Source organism: Ailuropoda melanoleuca, chromosome 8 (genome assembly GCF_002007445.2).
Source record: "Ailuropoda melanoleuca isolate Jingjing chromosome 8, ASM200744v2, whole genome shotgun sequence".
NCBI classification, from domain to species: domain Eukaryota; kingdom Metazoa; phylum Chordata; class Mammalia; order Carnivora; family Ursidae; genus Ailuropoda; species Ailuropoda melanoleuca.
The window spans coordinates 60,189,158-60,209,184 of NC_048225.1; the positions used below are offsets into that span (position 1 = coordinate 60,189,158).

The 20,027-nt window shown below is 49.4% G+C and overlaps 1 protein-coding gene across 3 annotated transcripts in view; it reads left to right on the forward strand.

Annotated features, from left to right (window-relative positions):
- The window catches only part of TUB (TUB bipartite transcription factor), an 81,022-nt gene that overhangs the window by 748 nt on the left and 60,247 nt on the right, over positions 1 to 20,027 (forward strand). The gene's annotated exons all lie outside the window — the stretch shown is intronic.

A 20,027-nucleotide genomic window follows, 5' to 3' on the forward strand; every position in this document is an offset into this window, starting at 1 on the left:
CTCGTCCTGCCAGAAGGAATCATCCTTCCAGGTGAAACGAGAAAAAATGGGGACAGCGGAGATTTATTCTGAGATTTTTGTCCTTTCTACCTATTTTTGGTGTGTTAAATGTCACTTTGTTTTTTAAAATGAAACCATAATGACAGTAGATAGGTTTTTGTTGCTGTTTTCAAAGTTCATAACCCTGTGAGGATCTCTGGAGTTAAATTTTCTGATCCATGGCCCTAAATGGTGAGAGGTGGAAGAGAAACTTCACGAACTGGGCTGCTCTCCCCTCCCTCAAGTGCTGCTCCTGGCGCGCTCCTTCCCGTCACTCTGCTGAAAGTCTTCCTGCATCTCTGACAGCCGGTCTTCAAATTCAGAGGAACAGGTGTCCCTCCTGCCCCAGCTGCATCCCTCTAGGACCCTATTAACTCTCCGCCAATTGATCCCATCTTTTTCCCTTTTCGCCTCTCTACTGCGGATCTCTCCGCCTGTAAATCTAGTCAAGCTTGTCAGTCTCCTTCCTCAAGAGGAGTGCAACTGGTCCACCCCTTTGTTTGCTTTCAAGGCCTTGGGGGGGGCGGTGTGTGTGGTCTGAATTGGTTGATTCTGTTTCCTCCTGAACCCTGCACTGCACAATCCTACCCATCTGCTTGCTGCCCACCCCCCAATTTCAGTGAAGGTGCGCTTTTGAAAAGTAGTGTTTTCTATGGAGAGGAACTCTCATGATCAGAGTATTAAACTTAAAATAACAAACCTCCAAGCTTGTGTTCAAATCCCAAACCACATATTCATGTACTTACTCAACAAATATGTATCGACTGCAAACTGGGGGGGGGGGGCTGGAGATAAGTGGATAAAAAGACAAAATTCCTTCCCCCAGAGGAGCTCACGGTCTAACTTCTAGTAGAAATCAATGTTAACATGTGCCAAGGACCTAATACATATATAGGAGGGAAAATTTTAATTGAGATAATTCTGTATAATAACTTTTTCCCCACACAAACAAACAAAAACAGCAAGACTCTGGAATCAGACAGCAGGGGTTCAAATCCTGACTCCAGCTAAGTCACCTAGAACAAGTCACTTTTCCTCTCTAGGCTTTGATTTTTTTTCTGTAAAATGGGAAGGATTACGAGGATTAGATGAGGTAACATAGTAATAAGTGGTACGTGTTGCTGTTTTGTTCATAAATATTATAAATGTCTCTGAGAACATAGAAGCCTAGTTTGAAAATCATTATCCTCTTTTTTAGACTCCTGAATCAAGACCTTTCCCAGGGTTCTGTCCTCAGCAAGCTTTTCTTCTCATCCTGACAGTCTCAACACCTGGGGAGCCATGGGAAGAAAGTCGCTTCCCTGGTCTCTGTCCAAAGTAACTGAATCCAAATCTCCAGACGTGGAACTCTGGAGTCAGGATTTGCGTAATCCTTCCCAGATGTTTTCCGTAGGGCTGTTTGGCTTTTCCTCTGGAAGCATCAGTCTGTAGCATTCTCCAGTTAGTACTTAGTTTTTAAACGTTTTTAAGAATTGAATTATTTAAGAATTGCACAGTCCTTAAGAGACTGTTAAAAAATACTATATAAGCAACACATGTATGTAGTACCCAGGTATTAAAAGTGAAATTCTGTGATCCTGTTGCCCATCCCCACCCCCCAGAAGCAAAGCACCCCGCCCCCCCTTAACAATTAACCCTTTCTGGCCCTGTTCTCTGGCTTTTGCCCCCACCACATCTTTGAACCCAGGAAACCACTCTCCTTCACATCCCCAAAGAAACTGACCTCTCTGCGTTATATTACCTCTTCTTTTCATCTGTTTCTGCCTTTGCTTCTCAGGCCATGTATGTATCAGTTATCTGTTGCCGTGTAACAAATTAAACTTAATGACTTAAAATACTAGTTGTTCTAGTTAGCTCAAGATTCTGTGGATCAGCAATTTGGGCTGGGCTCTGCCAGGCAGTTTCTGTGGTCAGGCCCAGGCATGGCTTCTTTTGGCTGCGCTCACCCACATGTTTGGTGCCTCAGCTGGGGGGGCCTACACATCTGGAGCCTCTGTCCCGAGAGTGCGGGAGGGGGAGAGAGAGAGGGAGGGAGGGAGAGATGCTCTCTCATCTTCTAGCAGGCTAGCCCAGATTTGTTCACATGCTGGTAGAAGATTCCCAATGAGGAAGTGGAAGCTGCTACAAGGCCTCTTGAAGCCTAGGTTTGGGACATGCACATCACTCTGCCCCATTGTATTGGTCCAAGAAAGTCAAAATGTCAGCCCAAATTCAGGGGAGAGGAGTAAGCTTCACCTCTTGAAGGGAAGCGCTGTAAAGAATTTGTGGCCGTTTTTACAATCTACCCCAGTATGTGGCCTACATTTCTTTAATTGCTGACTCCTCTTGGTCCCCACTGTCTCAATGTGAGCACGTGCCAAAGCTCCCCTCTCTTCCATTCTATTCTATCCCGTTTTATTCTCAGGCTATACCCTGGTCCCAGTTATCACCTCAGTGCTTTTAACACAGAAATCCATATCTTCAATTCCAGTCTCTTTGCTGAGCCCAAACCATACATCTCTAAATACTTGTGGACATCTCCATGTATACATTCCAGCAACGCCCCGAACTCAATGTATTCAAAGCCAGACCCTTCACTGATAACTCTGTTTTCCCTGTTTAGCATCCTTCTAGCCAAACAAACTCCTCAAAACTTTGACAGTGACCTTGAACTCTCCCAAGTCTAACCATTCCATCTGTCTCTTCTTATCTACATCCCTGATTGTTATGAAGATGAAATGATTTATCAAAGATGACTGGCACAGAATACGTACCCTCAAGTCCATGTATTATCAAGAGCTTGGCACTTGGCTAACCTTCTTGCCTCCATTCAAGCTCTAGTAATGATTCCAGAGGTTTCAGGGCTTATGTGCATTACCAACTAGCACTCTTCACTCACAATTTCTGGACCTTCGCCATTCTAGGAACTTCTCTTCAGTTATTTGCAGGATGCATTCCTAGATGTTGGCCCGGGAGATTGCTTCCCTTCTGATAACTTATGCACTACTATCCCACTCCCTGGCCTCCTGCACCTCCCTCACACATGCCTCCTACCACATTATCGAGTCCTCCAGTGCCTTCATGTCTGCATTTTCTCCTGCCAGCCTTTTCCTGGCCTCTCTCCTTCCTTTCCCAGCCTGGACCACATGGGAGATCATCTAACTCACTCAGTACCATCACTTTCTGTTTCCTTGCATGTGCTCACCGCAACTCCAGCCCTTCTTGGGCCAGCCTTAGAATCCCCACCTCCTGGGTCATCGTGGCATCAGAACACCGCCACAAAAACTGTGCAGCCCTGCTGTCACCACATTCAGGCGCTTCCTCTTCCACTGTGCCATCAGCAGTCTTCCCCTCCTCCCTGCTTAGCTTCACTCCCATCCCCCCACAGCAGCTCTTCTTCGGCATCCTCCTCCAGGCCCCTCTTACTGGACCCTACTCCACACCCCCAAGCCCTAAGAAGATGATAGTGCCTCCTGGTCCTTTGAGAAAAATTGATCACGTTCGGCTGGATCTTCTGTAACTTTCCTGACTCCACATCACTGCCACGCCAAGAGTTTCCCCAACCAGACAGTATAATACAACCTGTTCCCCCCACCCCAACCTCCACATGGTCATATTCTCTCCCTTTCGCTGAGCTCTATTTTTCTGCTTTGCCCTTATATAGATAAGTCACTTAGCAATGACATATTATATGCACATTTTTGTCCGTGCTTATCTCCCCCAACTAGACAGTAAGAGAAACTCTTTCTGATAAGGTGAGAGTTCAGCGAGACCTATAAAAAAACAAGGGAGTGAATGAGGGAGAATGTTCCATGGAAGGGGAATGGCAAGTGAAAAGGTCCTGAGGTAGGAGTGTGCTCAGTGTATTTCAGCACAGCGAGGAGGCCAGTGTGTCCTCGCGTCCCTTTATAATACCTCCTTCCTGCTCCTCCGCAAACCCCTACCCTCCTCCTATCCTCAGGGAACCACTGATCTGATTCGTTTGCATATCCTAGAATTTTATATAATTGGAATCATTCAGTGTGTACTTTTTTCTTGTTCTGGCTTTTTTCATGCAGCCATAGTTATTTTGATATTTTTCCATGTTGTTGCATGACTCGGTAGTTTCTTTTTTTGCTGAGTAGTATTCCGTCATGTGGAGATGCCGCGGTTTATCCATTCTTCTGCTGCTAGACACATGAGTGGTTTCCACTTTTCGGCCATTACAAACATAACTTTTGTGATTGTTTACGTACAGGCCTTTGTATGGACACATGTTTTTATTTCTCTTGGATAAATGCCTACGAGTGGGATGCCTAGATCACCTGGTAAGCATACAGGGTTGGTTGTTGGTTTTTGTTTTTTGTTTTTTGTAGGTATATATTTAACTTTTTAAAAACTGCAACTTTTCCAAAGTGGTTGTACCATTTTACGTTCCCCTGAGCCGTGTATGAGAGTTCCAGTTCCTCTGTGTCCTTGGCATAACTTGATATGGTCAGTCTTCTAATGAAGAGCAGAAGTCTTGCTCTCTGCAGCCTGATTTGCCAATGCGTTATATTTTTTTATGTTCAGTTAGCCAGCATATAGTACATTATACATTTTTGATGTAGTGTTCAATGATTCATTAGTTGTATATAACACCCAGTGCTCATCACAACACATGCCCTCCTTAGTACCCATCACCCTGTTACCCCGTCCCCCCACCCCCCTCCCTTCGGTAACCCTCAGTTTGTTTCCCAGAGTCCAGTCTCTCNTGACCTTGAACTCTCCCAAGTCTAACCATTCCATCTGTCTCTTCTTATCTACATCCCTGATTGTTATGAAGATGAAATGATTTATCAAAGATGACTGGCACAGAATACGTACCCTCAAGTCCATGTATTATCAAGAGCTTGGCACTTGGCTAACCTTCTTGCCTCCATTCAAGCTCTAGTAATGATTCCAGAGGTTTCAGGGCTTATGTGCATTACCAACTAGCACTCTTCACTCACAATTTCTGGACCTTCGCCATTCTAGGAACTTCTCTTCAGTTATTTGCAGGATGCATTCCTAGATGTTGGCCCGGGAGATTGCTTCCCTTCTGATAACTTATGCACTACTATCCCACTCCCTGGCCTCCTGCACCTCCCTCACACATGCCTCCTACCACATTATCGAGTCCTCCAGTGCCTTCATGTCTGCATTTTCTCCTGCCAGCCTTTTCCTGGCCTCTCTCCTTCCTTTCCCAGCCTGGACCACATGGGAGATCATCTAACTCACTCAGTACCATCACTTTCTGTTTCCTTGCATGTGCTCACCGCAACTCCAGCCCTTCTTGGGCCAGCCTTAGAATCCCCACCTCCTGGGTCATCGTGGCATAAGAACACCGCCACAAAAACTGTGCAGCCCTGCTGTCACCACATTCAGGCGCTTCCTCTTCCACTGTGCCATCAGCAGTCTTCCCCTCCTCCCTGCTTAGCTTCACTCCCATCCCCCCACAGCAGCTCTTCTTCGGCATCCTCCTCCAGGCCCCTCTTACTGGACCCTACTCCACACCCCCAAGCCCTAAGAAGATGATAGTGCCTCCTGGTCCTTTGAGAAAAATTGATCACGTTGGGCTGGATCTTCTGTAACTTTCCTGACTCCACATCACTGCCACGCCAAGAGTTTCCCCAACCAGACAGTATAATACAACCTGTTCCCCCCACCCCAACCTCCACATGGTCATATTCTCTCCCTTTTGCTGAGCTCTATTTTTCTGCTTTGCCCTTATATAGATAAGTCACTTAGCAATGACATATTATATGCACATTTTTGTCCGTGCTTATCTCCCCCAACTAGACAGTAAGAGAAACTCTTTCTGATAAGGTGAGAGTTCAGCGAGACCTATAAAAAAACAAGGGAGTGAATGAGGGAGAATGTTCCATGGTAGGGGAATGGCAAGTGAAAAGGTCCTGAGGTAGGAGTGTGCTCAGTGTATTTCAGCACAGCGAGGAGGCCAGTGTGTCCTCGCGTCCCTTTATAATACCTCCTTCCTGCTCCTCCGCAAACCCCTACCCTCCTCCTATCCTCAGGGAACCACTGATCTGATTCGTTTGCATATCCTAGAATTTTATATAATTGGAATCATTCAGTGTGTACTTTTTTCTTGTTCTGGCTTTTTTCATGCAGCCATAGTTATTTTGATATTTTTCCATGTTGTTGCATGACTCGGTAGTTTCTTTTTTTGCTGAGTAGTATTCCGTCATGTGGAGATGCCGCGGTTTATCCATTCTTCTGCTGCTAGACACATGAGTGGTTTCCACTTTTCGGCCATTACAAACATAACTTTTGTGATTGTTTACGTACAGGCCTTTGTATGGACACATGTTTTTATTTCTCTTGGATAAATGCCTACGAGTGGGATGCCTAGATCACCTGGTAAGCATACAGGGTTGGTTGTTGGTTTTTGTTTTTTGTTTTTTGTAGGTATATATTTAACTTTTTAAAAACTGCAACTTTTCCAAAGTGGTTGTACCATTTTACGTTCCCCTGAGCCGTGTATGAGAGTTCCAGTTCCTCTGTGTCCTTGGCATAACTTGGTATGGTCAGTCTTCTAATGAAGAGCAGAAGTCTTGCTCTCTGCAGCCTGATTTGCCAATGCGTTATATTTTTTTATGTTCAGTTAGCCAGCATATAGTACATTATACATTTTTGATGTAGTGTTCAATGATTCATTAGTTGTATATAACACCCAGTGCTCATCACAACACATGCCCTCCTTAGTACCCATCACCCTGTTACCCCGTCCCCCCACCCCCCTCCCTTCGGTAACCCTCAGTTTGTTTCCCAGAGTCCAGTCTCTCATGGTTTGTCTCCCTCTCTGATTTCTTGCCATTCAATTTTCCCTCCTTTCCCCTGTGGTCCTTCGCTCTATTCCTTATATTCCACATATGAGTGAAAGCATATGATAATTGTCTTTCTCTGCTTGACTGATTTCACTTAGCAAATTCCCTCCAGTTCCATCCATGTCGATGGTGGGTATTCATCCTTTCTGATGGCTGAGTAATATTCCATTGTGTATATGGACCACATCTTCTTTATCCATTCATCTGTTGAAGAACATCGCGGCCCCTTCTGCATTTTGGCTATTGTGGACATTGCTGCTCTGAACATTGGGGTGCAGGTGCCCCTTCTTTTCACTACATCTGTAGCTTTGGGGTATGGATCTTGCTTCTAGGGTCTTATCTAAGAAATCATGGCCTAACACAAGGCAACAAAGGTTTTCTCTTAGGAATTTTCTAATTTTAGGCTTAATATTTTAGGTCTGCACTTCATTTTGAGTTAACTTTTATATGTGGAATGAGGTTCATTGAAAAAAAAAAAGATATCTAATTGTTCCAGCACTACTTGTTGAAAGGACTTTTTTTTTTTTGCACCTTTATCAAAAACCAGTTGTCATTGCATTTATTTCTCTCTATTCTGTTCCATTGATCTATCTGCTTTTCTCGATGCCAATACCCCACTATCTGGATGACTATAGCTTTGTAAAGGGTCTTGAAATCAGGTAGTTTCGGACTTTCAACTTTGTTGTTGTTGTTGCTGCTCTTCTTCTCCTTCCCCCCCCCCCAAATCAGAAGACCCTTTACTACTCTAGAGTTGTGAAGATCTCTTTGCAGTTACTGCGGTATTTCTGGCCCTGTCCAGGGCCGGTGCCCAGTCCTCAAGCTACTTGGCAAATAAAATCAAAAGGTTACTTGGTGAGTGTGGAGTCGAAGCAAGATCAAAGGAATGACTTGGAGAGTCGTTCACCTAAGCCGGGAGAAACCAGGATGGTCGACTTCTTCAAAGCTGCTTGGCTGTTCTGGGTGCTTGTTAATTTCACATTCCTTTTACAAAGAGATTTTCAAGTTCTACAAAACGAAACAAAACAAAAGGCTGCTGGGATTTTAATTAGGATTGTGTTGAATCGATAGTTCAATTTGGGGAGAGTTGACTCTTGGTAATTTTGGGCTTTCCACCTATAAATGTAATATATCTTTCTGTTTATTTAGATTGTCTTTCATTTCTCTCAGGCGTATTTTGTAGTTTTCAGAGTATAAGTCTTTCACCTCTTTTATAAGATTTATCCTGAAGTTCTGCATATTTTTCAATGACATTGTAGATAGTATATTTTTCATTCAATTTCCAATAGTTAATCATGAATGTATAGCAATACAGGTGTTTTGTGTTTTTTTTACTGTAGTCCTATATAGAATATAAAATTAGCCATTTCCTTGATTTCTAAGTGTACAGTTCAAGTACGTTCACAGTGTCATGTAACCATCACCACTATTTCCAAATCTTGTTCATCACTCCAAACAAACACTTTGTACTTAGTAAGAGCTAACTCTTCATTGGCCCCTCTCCCTAGCCCCTGGTAACCTCTAATTTCCTTTCTGTCTTTATGAAGTTGCTTATTCTAGATATTACATGTAAATGGAATCATACAGTAGTTTTTCTTTTGTGTCTGACCACTTCACTTAACATGATGTCTTCAAGGTCCCATGTTGTAGTGTACATGAGTACATCAGTTCCTTTCTTGACCAAATAATATTGCACTGTCTGCATAGACCACATTTTGTTTCTCCCTTACTCTGTCGATGGACACTTGGGTTGTTTTCGCCTTTTGGCCATTGTGAAAATGCCACAGTGAACCCTGGCATACGAGCGTCTGTTCTAGTCCTTGTTTTCAACTCTTTTGGGTGTATAGTAGGAGTGAAATTGATGGATCATATATGAATTCCATGTTTAGCTTCTGGAGGAACCACCCAGCTGTGTTTTTTTGTTTTTTGGGTTTTTTTTTTTTAAGATTTTATTTATTTATTTGGGAGAGGAAGAGCGTGAGAGAGAGAGAGAGATATCATTAGGAGGAGAGAAAGTAGAGGGAGAAGCAGACCCCCCACTGAGCAGGGAGCCTGATGCAGGGCTCGATCCCAGGACCCTGGGATCATGACCTGAGCTGAAGGCTGATGCTTAACTGACTGAGCCACCCAGGTGCCCTGCCCAGCTATTTTTCACAGCAACTGCACGATTTTTCCTTCCCAGAGGCAGTGCCTGAGGTTCCCATTTCTCCACATCTTCGCCAGCACCTGTTATTTTCTGGTTTTAAACCATCCTGGGACGGGTGAAATGGTTTCTCACTGTGGGTCTGATTGACATTTCCCTGATGACTGATGTTGAGTGTCTTTTCACGTGCTTCTTGGCCATTCATGGATCTTCTTTAGAGAAATGTCCATTTGAGTCCTTTGCCTGTGTCTTTCGTCTGTTTTTAAATAAACTCTTTATTGATGTATATAACCTGCATGTGAAAAAGTGCACGTCATAAATGAAGAATTTGGTGAATTGTCACAAAGTGAATACACTCTTGTAATCAGAACCTCTCCTTATCTCTGCCCTCTAACACGAGGGCTACCACCATCCTGACTTCCATTAGACTGACTTCTAACTGGAGAGATTAGTTCTGTCTATTTTTAACTTAATTTAAGAGTACCAGGGGTACTCTTTTGTGTCTTCCTTCTTTAGTTTAACAGTGGATTCATCCGTGGTTTTGCATGAAATTGCAATTTGCTCACTCTCATTGCTGTGTAGTGTTCTGTACGGATTTACCGTAACTCATCCATTCCACTGTGACCGGTACTTGAGATGTTTCCCAGCTTTGGTTATTATTAATACTGGACATTTTAATGCATGTCTTGGTTGATATGTTTTGGTGGTTCGATTTTTTTTTCATCTTTACTGAGATAGAATTGATACCTAGAAATTATCTATATTTAAGGAGTACAACTTGATGTTTTTATGTACGTATACATTGTGAAATGATGACTATACTCAAGCTAATTAACATACCCATCACCTCACATACTTACCATTTTCTCTTCCTTCCTTCCTTTCTCTCTCTCTCCCTCTTTCTTCCTTCCTTCCTCTCTCTCTCTCTATCTGCCTTTCTCTCTCTCTCTCTCTTTCTTTCTTTCTCTTTCTCTCTCTCCCTTCCTTCCTTCCTTTCTTTTCTGTGTGTGTGTATGATGAGAAAACTTAAGATGTATCCTCATAGCAAATTTCAAGGATAAAGTATTGTTAACGACAGTTCCCATGCTGTACCTCTGATCTCTAGACTTCATTCATCTTGGATGACTGAAACTTTGTACCCTCTGACTGACATTTCCCCCATTTTCCACATCTACCTAGCCCCTGGAGACCACAGTTCTACTCTTTGCTTCTATGACTTTGACTATTTTAGATTCCACATAAAGTGAGATCATGCAGTATTTTTCTTGTCTGGCATATTTCACTTAGCATCATGTCTTCCAGGTTCATCCATGTGGTCCCAAATGGCAACTTTCTTATTTTTTCAGGCTGAATAATATTTCATTGTGTATATATATATATACACACACCACATTTTCTTTACCCATTCCTTTGTCAACATTTAGGTTGTTGCCGTATCTGAGCTATTGTGAATGATGCTGGGAGGAGCATAGGAGTGGAAATATCCCTTTGAGATCCAGATTTCATTTCCTTTGGAAATATGCACTGAAGCAGGATTTTAGGTCATATGGTAGTTCTAGCTCTATTTTTAATTTTTTGGGAAACCTATACTATTTTCCATAGCGGTGGTACCAATTTATAGCCCCACCAACAGTGAACAAGGTTCACTTTCTTGATAATGCCCTTTGAAGCACAAGTTTTTAATTTGGAGGAAGTCCAATTTATCTATTTTTTTATTTTGTTTATGCTTTTGGTATCATATTTACAAATTCATTGCCAAATCCACAATCATGAAGATTTACCGTTTTCTTCTAAGTGGTTTTAGAGCATATATTTAGGTCATTGATCCACTTTGAGATCATTTTTGTCAGATGTGGGTCCAACTCCATTCCTTGGTGTGCAAAAATCCAGTATTCAGTTGTCTCAGTGCCATTTCTTGAAGACACTATAGAATGGACCTGGCACTCTTGTCAAAAATCAATTGGCCATAGATGCATGAATTTATTCCTGGACTTTTAATTGGTCTGTATATCTATCCTTACACCAAACCACACTGTTTTGATTACTGCAGCTTTGTAATAACTTGTTTTTAAGAGAGATGGCGAGCGAGTGCGCATGTTGGAGGTGGGGCAGAGGGAGAGGAAGAGAGAGAATCCCGAGCAGGCTCCGTGCTCAGTGTGGAGCCTGATGCAGGGCTCAACTTGGGGCTCGATCTCACAACCCTGAGATCATGACCTGAGCTGAAACCAAGAGTCAGATGCTTAACCAACAGTGCCACCCAGGTGCCCCTATAGTAAATTTTGAATAGGAGAGAAGGGCAAGGAAGCAAGACGTGCCCTGTACTAAACATGTCTAGGGAGGGCTGGGACTTCCAAGAGACTGGGTCGCTGAGATGGCACAGAGAGGGCGTAGAAAGAGCTTCAGTTTTGTTGTTAGACCGGCCCGGTGCAAGTTCCAGCCCCATCTCTAACTAGCTGTGTAAATGTAGCCCAGGTGGGAAAATCTTTATTGTTCTGGTTGATTATAAAAATCGTGTGTGCCACTTGTAGAAATAGGAGCAAAGTTGAAAGAGTTTAGAAGTGTATCAAGTAGATAGCTACTTAATATCCTTTCGTCTGCTTCCCCATCTCTAAAATCGGGGTGATGATTTTCTTGCAGTGCGGGGTCATAGTGAGAATGGAATCGTGTACACTCTCAGATAGGCTGCGAGTTAGCGAGAGACCGCACGCATGTCCACTCGAGGATCAGATAAAGTGAAGCTCCTGGAGCTCATTTGTGACAGGGGGACCGCTGGCCAGGAGTCTCCGCAACACACCTGGGCTCCTTGGTCCCCACACAGGACACGCAGTGCTGGCGATGCTCTCGGCAGAGGTAGTTTCTGCCACGTTGACAAAGTAGCCAAACTCCTACTGTAAAAGCAGCTTTGTATATAGTGTGCACTTCACCGCTGGGAGAGGACTTGGCACTAACACAACGTGTGCTTCTGTTTTCAAAAGGTAGGCCCTGTTGTCACAAGAAAAAAATGTTAGGCTCCCCTCATTCTTAAACCAACTTGAAGTCAGCAAAGCCACGTACTTTCGGCCAGAGTGGGGCTGGGGGCAGGGGGGCGGACACGAGTCAGTGTCTGCATGCTCCCGAACAATGGCTCTGGCTTCGGCTTCCTAACGTTCCAGAAAGTTCGCAGTATTCAAAGCACTTGCACAGGGCATGTGTGACCTTGGGAAAGCTATTTATCTGCTGTGAACCTTCGTTGGCCTCATCACTAAAATGGGCTTAATAGTATCTCCAGGAAATAGTACCTATGGTTGTGAGGACTCAGTGACTTACTATTTGTGAGGCTTAATAAACAGAGTGCTTGGGACAATGCCTGGCACGTGGTGGGTGCTGTTTAGCTGGTACACAGCAAGGCTCCTCTACGAATATCTGGACTTTCCTGTCCAGTTGAATCTGAAAGTTAGGTCATTTCTAGAACAGGGATAGGTGTGGTGCCCCGGGCGGGCCTGCCCCAAGGTGGGGTTGTGTGAGGGGAGTGGGCAGGTAAGAGAAGGAGGCTGAGGCACCTAGGGAGTAGTCCAAAGAAGAGACAGGGCTGATGAGGACCTGGTGGGGACCAGGTGGGACCGGTTGGGTGAGGGGGGCACAATGGCAGGACCTCCAGGCTAGGGATGAAAAGAAGGATCAGATGGGATCTTGGGGGCTGGGGACCTTAGCCAGTACCTGAGGCATGGGTGACAAGGTTCAGCTTCCTCAAGAGGGCCAGGCATTTAGCCCCAGTGAAGAATTAATTCACAGGCACGTCAGGACACTGAGACAGACCCTTCCCTTAGGACTTGGACTGAGGCTGCAGCTGCTGAGAGACCACACAGAGCGAGAGATGAGCCGGCTGACTCTAGTCCCTGCTGCTGGCGGGTCAGAACCAGCAGAGAAGCTGGGGGCACAGGGCAGTAGAGGGGCAGAGCAGGCCCGGGGGCGGCCAGACTGACCGCTGTGGCAGGTTCACAAGCAGCTTATTCTGGGATGGAGGTGATGCTTTTCCTGGGTTTTATGAAGCAGGAACATGTGTTGGAAAGAGCACTTTGAAGGGAGTTCGAATTCCAGGATTTCATTCTGGCTACTCCATTAATTCCCATTGTGGCTCTGGACAAGTCACTGGGCTCCCTGGGCCTATTTCCCCTGAAGTTGAAGAGGCTGGGCTGGTTGACTGAGCACTCTTGGAGTTCTGGTGCTCTGTGAGTACATGACCCATGGCCTTGGTGTGTACTCTGGCCGGCAAGGCCAGGTGGGGGGATGGCGGTGGGGCAGACTGGGATTGGAGGCCCCGGCCATGGCAGTGCCAGCTTCCAGGTGCTGGCAGGGAGGCTGGGGTGGACACCCGACACAGGTGATCAGGGGTTCTGCTTTGTTCCAGAGCTTTTGGAACATAGCTGCTTATCTTTTGATGGATTGATAGCTGTATTGGACTAAACTGTACTGGGTGGGGCAAATGGGAGTGGCGGTGGGGTGCTAGTGGAGGCCTTGCCCTGGAGGAGGGGGGTGTGACAGAGGTGGTCTGTCTCCCATGCAGGTGGTGTGACTGGGACTCATGGTGTTAAGGGAGTATAGACAGGAGTAAGTCATGGATGTGAGGCAAGGATTTCTTGCCCACACTGAGGTTTGAAGTCATCAGACAGTATGGTTTCCCAGGTAGGGTGACAGGATGCTTTCAAACAAAAGCAGAAAGACCCTGGGGGCAGGGACATCATTTCTGTGACCAAAGGTGGAAAGAAAGGCACAGTCTGGAGGACAGTCGTTAAGCGGGGATTCACTTGATATCTGACTCCTTCATTCTGAAAAAACCTGTGCTCTGACGATAGATAAATGCCAAGCCTGGGTCTCATCTGGGGTGTTCTGACCCAGCATGTACTTGGAAGGCCATCCTGAGCGGTGTGGGCTGTCCTGAAGTTGGGCCAGTTAGATCTCCTGGCTCAGGTGTGTGTTCCGAATCAGCGCCCCCTGAAACTCTGAGCAAATGTTTTGGTCTTCTCTAATCTGAGGACTAACAAAGAGAACCCTAGACAGATATGTGTGTGTGGGGGGGGTCTGCTGATGAGCACCAGGCCGAGCTGTGGGGAAGGCAGTGGGCATCAGGGAACAGCTTGCCCACGCTGTTGCCAGCTAACGATGCTAGAGAACTGTGCCAGCCGACTGGAGCCTAGTGTCAGAATGACGCGCAGAGAGTCAGGCCAGGGGGATGAGGGCCCGGCATCCAGGAACCTTTGGAATCAGGCAGAGCCTGCATCAGGGTAACAGGGACCCAGTATTATCTTCTTACAAGGTCACATTCCTCAGCAAAGATTTAATCCCACCCCGGCTTTACCTCTGGGTGCTCTCCAGCACCATGGACCCACTGATCACCGTGGGTGATCCCCAGAGGGCACTCTCCTGGCGCTGGCCCCTCCCTCCACAGTCTGGTTTGCCCTGGTGGGACAGTCTGGGTGGCACTCCTGTCCCTCCATCGCCAAGTGTCAGCCGATGCAGTGATGGTTTGGGCCCCCCAGGAGAAGGCTTCTGAGAGTGTGTTTTCCAGGCAACTGAGTGTGTGCACCAGTGACTGTGTAGCTGGGGTACGAGCCAGTTGTGCTGGGGGCGGGGGTGTGCACCCCTGAGTGTGTATGGGTGAGTTTGTGCACCTTTGCAGGGGCTGCATATGTGCCACCAAGAGTGGCTATGTGGACGTGTGTGTCATTATTTGGAAGCAGGTGTGCCGGAGAGAATTGACTCTGGGGGTAGGGGCAGTGGGGAGGGGAGAGACCGGTCGCTCTCTCCCTGCCTCTTCTTCCCCAGCGCCTTGGAAAGTAGGGGGAGGCGGGGCACACTACTGCTTTCCCTGGTGCAAGACTAGGCGCGGTGGGGGGCACGAGCCTCCTCTGGCTGGGAGCTTCAGCATGGCTGGGGGCTGCAGAAGCGCTGCGGACAAGCAAGTCTCAGGAGGGGCCGCTTAGATGTGGGAGCAGATAGGTATCTGGGTGACCTTGGGTGATGAGCTGCGGGGGGGGGGCGGCGGGGGGAGGATCCTGCCCCCCGGGTCCATCCCAAAGGAGCTGGGAGCAGGAACCCTGCTTCTCCCCTTGGGGGCTCGGGGGCAATCCCAGGCCGCATCAATGATGGATGAGCCCAAGTTACCTTCGCAAGGCCTGATACCATCTAACGTGGTCTCACTTTTAGTGTAACTGGAGAGCTCAGGGCTCAGGCCGAGCCTGCCACTGGCGATCTTCTCAGCACAGTACTGCCCTGTGGGGACCGCAGCTGGGGTGGAAAGGCCGGGCCAGCCCAGGGGGGACTGTCCCGGGACCGGGTGGGGACCAGCCGGCCCAGCCTCTTTGGCCAGGGGCTTTGGGTCCAGCCTGGCCTCTTCTAGGACCCTGAGTCGGGGTGCCGGGTTACACCTCCTCCCGCCTCAGGCCACCTCACCCTCCCTGGGGTGTCATCTGTCCAGCCACGCATCCTTGAGGCAGTTCAGTCCCATCCCCCCGCCTGGCCTTGGGGGTTTCCTGCTCGGGAAGGGGCTGGAGGGGAATCAGCGAGAAGGACAGAGAGCCCCTCGGGGAAGGAAGGGGAGCAGTGGCGTCCGCAGAGCCTCCCGCTGCAGGTGAGTGTCGGGAGCCCCGAGTGCGTGCTGGGAAGGGGGGAGGGCAGGACTGAGGTCTGTGGGTCCGGGCTGGCCTCACCACCGCACCACCCTGACCCTTTCTACTCCGGCTCCCCACACCCTACCCCTTATGACACACACCCGGCCTTGCCCTAAGCGGCAGGGCTGGCAAAGCAGGCTGGTGCTCCAGTATAGTTGGCATGTTGGGCTGTGGCCTCGGGTGGTCCAACGTGGACAACCGCTGCAGGGGGCAGTGAGGTTGCGTTGCGTCAGCAGCCTGTTTTGTAAATAGTTTAGCGGGACCCAGGCACGTCTACTTGTTTACATGTTGTCTTTGGCTGTTTTCACACGACAGCCTCGAGCTGAGTACAGCTCCGCTTGCAAGCCTAGAATACGTACTATTACTATCTGGCCCTTTAAGAAAACGCTTGCCCACCCTCCTCATATTCTGCAGTCCTGGCTCCTCTCCTTTTTACCCTGCGCCTGGCTGGTTCCCTCCTGCCTTCCTCCACTTGCCCGGCATGCTCTGCTCACTGGCTCAGCCAGGCTGAGCGCTCTCCGCACCGGGGAACACAGACCTCGGGGACCACCTCTTCACATCTTGTCACTGCTGCTTTCTCTGGCAAGAAGCGAAGATAACCGGGGGCAGCAAGTAGTCCCGAATCCAACAGGTTCTCCGAGAGCTGAGGGGTGAGCCCTGCGCCACCCCTGCCCGACCCCAAGCTGAACAAGGAGCAAGGTGGGCTAGCTGACGGTGAGCACCTCAGTCTGGCCCAAGGGGCTGAGCAGGCCAGTTCTGGTGTGGGCTTCCTGTCACCTCTCCCTGTGGGCCAGGCCAGGAGCAGGTGACAGCTGAGGTCCCAGTGGAATGGTGGGGAGACAGTGCTGTGTGAACAGATAATTGTAGGGTACCAGAATGCTCTGGAGGGAGCCGGGGAGCTCCAGCGGCAAGGGCCCTCCCCTGCCTGCTGTCTTATAGCTTCCAGACCCTGCGGCCCAGTGTGCCCTCTTTACCCCAAGCCTCAAGCCTTTGTGAACAAGGCTAGACCCTTTTCCTCAGTTCCAGTTCCCACAGCTGAGTTCCGGGGAGAGCAGGAGCCAGGAAAGCCCCAGGGCCTGAAGACAGAGCGGCAGTCCTGCCGCGCCATCGCTAGGTGGCGCCCTCGAGGTGCCGGCTCCTGCTGGGGAGGGCCCGCGGGTTCTGACGCTTACCCTTAGTCTAATCAGCCTGCGAGGCTGTGGTCCCCACATTCCGAATCCCGCCAGGCTGACCAGCTCTGTCTGCCGTCCAGACTCTGGACTTCAGGGCACTTTTACGTGGGAGTCCGAAGGGGTCACTGGGGATGACCTGCAGTCCTAATGCTCACTGCCTGCCTGCTTATCCTCGTCCAGACAGGGCTCCCTGAAGGCAGGGACGGTCCTACTCTCTGGAGCACAGGGCTCGGCACTGCAGAGAGGGTGTGTGCTTCGAGTGGCGTACACTAGAGACAGTGTTGCCACCGCTGCTCGGTGCTGGCACAGGTGCGCTGGAGAGAATAGACTCTGGGGGGTGGGGGGCAGGCTGGCTTGCTCCCTCCCTCCCTCTGCTTTCCCTGAGCCTCGGGAAGTGGGGGGAGGGCGGGTACGCTACCCCTTCCCCTGGTGCCAGACTAGGTGCGGGGGGGGGGGGNCGCGAGCCTGCTCTGCCTCTGCCTGGGCTGTTGGTTCGGAGACAGGAGTAGCCTTTCCCTCTCTGAGCTGGTCCTGTCGGTGCCAGCATTCTAGGGGGCCTCTAGAGAGGAAGAGGTGCCCAGGGGACACCGGCTAGGGCCATAAGAGGCTGCTTGTTTCCGGGGAGAGTGTCCAGGCATACCTGGCGTTGTCCGGCACTGGGAGCAAGCACGCACTCATCAGCACCAGAAAGAGGGTCTGGGACATACTCCCGCATCTGTGGTGGCCTTGCTCCCTCACCTGGCCCCAGCTCGGACCGGTCCAGGAGCGTCCCAGTCTAACAGCGCCCAATTGAGTGGCTGTCCCAGTGTCCCCTAAGGAGGTTTGGAGGGCTGCATCTGTGTTGGGGAGAACCCTCCCCAAACAAGGGATTCTGACAGCTAGGGATGATGTCAAGAAGGGACCCCCACCCAGCCCCAGAGTGGAGTGTGAGTGAGGTGTGAGGTCGGGCCCCTGCCTGACGGGGATGATTGTCAGCATCCCTCACCCGCTGTAGTTCCTAGAAAGGGTGGAGACCGTGTCCCCTTGAATCAGCGGGAGGCCAGGCCAGCTTGTGCTCTTGGGTGTGACCCTGGGAAGGAGCCCCTTACAGGGTCTTCTCCCTGATGGACTGACACGGACAGGCAGGTGCCATTTCTCTGCCTGGAACAGGCTCCACCGTAAGACTGGCATCGTTCACTGGGGTAATTGCTGGTTTGGGTTCGATTTCCATTCAAAACAGTAATCCCAGCCTGAGCTGGGTGTCAGATCTGAAGGTTCATTATTAGTAACATTCATCAACAGCCTCTCTCAGCTTCAGGCAATTACAGCTAATCTGCGGTTCCTGCTCGCTGTGGCTGCCAGCCTCTTCCCTGCCCGCCCCCTCGCCCCCTCTGTTCCCTGTTCCCCTCTCTCCTTCTCCCCTCCCCTCCCCTAAGCAGCCAGCCTGAGGGAGGGCAGGAGAGGGGAGCCACCTTCTGAGTCATTGTCCCCCCCGCACGTAGGGGCCCCTGTGCACGCTGGGCCCCTGGGCTCTTCATCGGTCATCCCCGTGTTGCAGAGAAGTCTGAATCCAGATTCTGTCAGAACTGAGAGGGATCCCTGCGGTTTGCAGAACTCATGTCTCCTGGGTCCTTGTCCTATGGTGTATTTTCACCTGCAGTAGGGGCCCTCTTGCCCCAACTCCTCTGTCCTCCCCTTCAGGCCCGAGACCAGCGTGAGGCATGTGGGGCCTTTATTTACCTCAGGCACAAAATTTCAGGTACCACTGACAAGCTCAGTAATTGACATAACTAATATTTCAGTGCAATACTTTTGAAAATCAAAATTAATGCAAAAACATCCATAATGAACAAAATCAAAATGTGACTAGAGTGTCCTGCCCTCGATTGCAGAATTTGGCCTCCCTGCCTCACACTAATTCCGGCCCCTCTAGAACCTTGTCATTGTTTAGAATGTGGTGGTTTTATGTATGGGGGGTATTTTTGCATTCAGTTCAGCTTAAAATATTCTCTTGATGGCTGAGTCTTTTGGCACCTCATTCAGCTCCCCCTCATTTCCTGTGGGGCCCTAGCCCCTGCTCCCTCTATTTCTTCGTGTGTACTACCTCTGGCCAGGGCTCAGCTTCTCTCTGAGTGGGGCCCCAAGCCTGGGCTGGCCTTCCTGGTGCCCGTCCTCCACTCCATCCCTCTGGACCTGCTGCTGAGCGGAATCTGAAGGGCGCTGCTGAGCGGAATCTGTGAGCCGAGGCACACCTGCATGGAAGGCTGCCCGCCCTCCTCTTGCCCTGCCCCCCACCCCAGGCCCGGCTCAGCTAAACGAATATTTCAGGAAGATCAGCGTGGAAGGGGTGCCCAGGACGCCAGATCCTCTCCGGGTCTTGGGGCGTTGTCACGTCAAGGTCCAGAGCCAGGTAGTTCAGCCACTCGGCGTCCAGTTGCTGTCCTGGTAGGCGGCTCGACGTCTCAGGGGAGCCTTGTCAGACGCGGGCCTGCCCTTGCCGTTCTGCTCGAGCTCCCTTCCGAGGCCTCCGCGGCACCACGGAGATGGCACCCTCTCCATCCCCTGGCCTGGCAGTCTGTCATCCAGCACCCGCTCTGCCACTTACCGGGCAAGGCACCTCCGCTCTGGGCCTCGGTTTCCTCTGAGAAATACCGATGATCGTGCCCTCCCTTGGGGGACGAGCTCACCGGTAAGAGCTAACACATGTACTCAAAGCACCGTGACAGACTGAAAAGTCATGCTCCGTGGGGCTCTGGAGGACAGAACTGGAACCAAAGGGAAGTGTATTTGGGCTCGAAGTGAAGAAGAAATTGCCAACGGCCGAGACGGAGGGACCACTCTAGAAGGAGTGAGCACACTGGTGCTGGAAATGTGCATGGAGGGGTTTCATTATCACCTGTCCATCAGCTTAGCTTCCAAAGGACTCCCCACCCCTGGGTGTGACCTTGAGTGACTTCTCCCAGTGTCCTGAAGCTGCCCCACCCCACCTCCACCCGCAGCCGCTTGGAGGTGAGGAAGCTGGCTTTGCTGGCTTTTTCCTGTTCCGCATTCCCTGCCCTCATGTATAGACCAGCGTAGAAACCGGAGAACTTGAGCGGGAAGGAGAACAGGAGGACCTTGTGTTTGAGGAAGTACTGACCTGAATATTGGTTTGAGATGCCCTCTGACTGGAAAGTTCCATTCTGCCCGCAGTAGGACAGAAGGCATCTGAAAGAGAAGTTAGGAG